Source organism: Plasmopara halstedii, assembly GCF_900000015.1.
Source record: "Plasmopara halstedii genome assembly, contig: Scaffold_2061, whole genome shotgun sequence".
NCBI classification, from domain to species: domain Eukaryota; phylum Oomycota; class Peronosporomycetes; order Peronosporales; family Peronosporaceae; genus Plasmopara; species Plasmopara halstedii.
The window spans coordinates 1,398,873-1,402,014 of record NW_020188969.1 but is presented as its reverse complement, the minus strand read 5'-3'; positions in this window follow the sequence as shown (position 1 = coordinate 1,402,014).

Genomic DNA, 3,142 nt, shown 5'->3' with positions numbered 1-3,142 from the left:
TTCGTCGGGAGGTGGCGCTCTTACTGCTGAACTGATAGGATCTCCCATCTCGCATTCCCAGTCATCCATGAAGCGCAGCGAGATCACTCGATGATTCGTCGTTACACTTCCATTCGGTGTCACGACTTCCTCGATCAAGACTAGTCTCCGAATGTGTCCAGCGGATGGGAAAAGCACTTGGTGAACTTACAAAGTTGGCTTCTTAAAAGTTCAACGCATTGTCTTTGATGTGCTGACTCGCCCGCGTGACCACTTTCTTATATATTCTCGTAGGTTCATCCAAGAGCTCGCGGTTTTAGTCGCTACCTGCTGGACGATATTGATCGGCAGCTTGGTCGGGAGCGATGCAGGCCTCCTCAACACCTTGCTTTATTTGCATCCGAAGCTACATACTGCTGCTGTGTCTTGATGCTCATCTTCCGCGTCTCACCCTTGCCGGGGTTCTTAGCGGCGCACAATTGGTTGCGGACCGGCTTGGTTTTTCTCGATCGCAGCCACAACTAAATGAACACCTCAGTTGGTGATAGCATTGGACTTTCAAAACCGATAGTCTCGGCTTTGAATCTCAATACTTTTAGTTTAGGGATATACTCAATTGACTCAAATTTACTTTTAAAATATGTGGTTATCCGTTGGAGGTGAATCACCGCGATTTGGACTAGATCCGAGACGAAAGTATTGGTACCACAGAAACGAGATCACGTGTGCCTGCTACTGATAGCTTCAAGCAAAGCGTTCACTATTGTTAAAATTACAAAGTATAAATGAAGTATCATTTTTTTGCTTACTCGGGTTTTAATAAATCACACGTATATATAGCGGAAACTATCTGGGATCTTGCTGAAGACAGCTTCTTTAAACATTCTGCAACGAATTTGCAGCTCACATCGAACAGACGAAGTGTTGGCCCATTGATTCGCGTGATGTAACGCACGGACTCGCGCTCACCACTCACCTGTATTTTGCCAAAAAACTCAAAATTTTACGGAATGTATACTCTACGTGAGCAGTATACTGTTGCTCCTCAGTCTTGGCTCAGAAATTGAATAGTGCTGGTACAGAGAATTTGCTGGACTAACTGTCAATTTATTATTGAGAAAGGTAAAACAGATTCGTCAGCGTTTTATGAAATATTGCCTAATCTCAAATTCATTTCACTTTTGAGAAAGTGCGAAGTAGCTACCTAGTTGTTAGAGAGGGTCACAGATTTGATTTTAAAAATAGCGTACAAACTTAACTTCTGTGCGTATATTGACGCAGATGTATTGGATAAGAGTTCATTTATGCAAGTCCCGTTGCACTCATTGGCATTTGTTGTCAAACACGGCAGCTCTGCGAGAATGGAACAGCAGTTGTTTACGAGGAAAATAAGATGCGCTTTATAATGGGGTTTTACGTACCCTTGTAAGAAAGGGGGTCGCACAAGATTGTGTGACCGTACATAGGTGTGTATTACATAGCTAGTGTAATAACAAATGCACCGTAACAGGTAGTCACAATGTGGCAGGATTGCCAGTAGTAATGCATTCTACTATATTAATTAGATTTTGCAATGTTAATAAGGTATTACTATATTAATTAGGAGAACCTTAGATTAAATATTTTGGCGGCTCTACCGCAACTAGAACAATTAAACACAGGTTCAATTCTAATCAAGAGTTTCTTTTGCCTTGGTTAAGGCTTTAGTACCTGATGGTAGAGGATTGCGGTTCGCTACACTCGTACTGGTTCTGGAAAGAACGTAAGGTCGGTGTTCTCAGCTTAGCTTCCTATAATCAAAGAGCTACGGTAGCCCCACTGCACGCTTGGTCAGATCATATCAATTGTTGGTCTTGTATGGATAAATAAATTGGGTCGAGGGTCGGCAGCGCTGTCTGTAAGTGTTCAGCAGCAATCACGCACGTACAGCGGACGCGCTTTATATGCTAAGAGTTAGAATGATACATCAAAGAGCGCTCAATCCATAGGTTGGTGTAAGCGTTAAATAATTTGAGAGTAAAGTCGAAAAGAAAACACTCTTTGGTGAAATAAGTTGGGACGATCATGAATTCGGCCATGGTCTAAACGATGCGGTAGGGTATCCCATTATCGAAACTAGAAGGCTGCAAGCAAGAATATAAACTTGCGCGTAGTATCTCGACAGAAGTGGTATTTTTGATACACATCGTGTGTACGCGACAGATATCGCGGATATTTGCACTGCCTAATTACTTGTACTTTTTAGCACTTGAAAATGTTTTCTACTTGTCAGCATAGGCGAGAATATGTGGCAATATCTAAAAGTTGGATCCTCTCGTCACCGCGATGGTGGTAGATCCTCTTCTTCGAATTGCAGGAGAAAACATCTTCATAATGGGTCTCGAATACGTGCCGTTTGCTCGAATATATTCCGCATCCATCTCACATAAATTTAGGATGCAGTGGGTATTGCACTAATACGGAGCTAAACCTTCGAGTTGCAATGGCCGAATGGAGTACTTGGAAATATCTCGAGCGCGCCAAGGGCATTCAACTTATCCCTGTTGTCCAGAGAGAAAGCGATCTTCTTGCGTCTCAGCTGCATCGCGGAATCTGCAGAAGTTGCAAAGCTGGCCGTGTAAGAAATCTGCGCTCGACATGAACTGGTTTTGGCTCGAGCCTCCTGAGACCGTTAAGCAAACCTCGCAGGGAGACGTGGAGTTCTTGTAAGCCGCCTTGTACCTATTGTGAAGGAACGGTGATGTTGTAATTTTTGTAAATCGAGGTCAATGGGACCCAGTCGCAAAATAAATAAATCAATTTTATTTTCAAAGCGAGCTAGGAAGCACAGCTCATAATTGACAGCTTTCAAAATCATCTCCTGGACTCTGTAATGCCTTTGGTGCTCTGGTGTATTCTAGAGTGCCGAGCTCAAAAACAGAAGAAAAAGCATGCGGAGGCATTGTAGATGCCGAATACGGATACGATATTCGGGTTTCATCTGACAGCGGCACCAGTGAAAGTGTTAGAAATTTCATCCTGTCTGTGAAATCTGAGAGTGTTGACAGTGTGGATTGCTTTCTGATATTCGAGGTTCTATGATATCAAAAGTATGACGTGGCAAATGTAACATTAATCATGGATTGACCGGGACGGTTGAGGATATTGGTTTTTGTGTACTTCT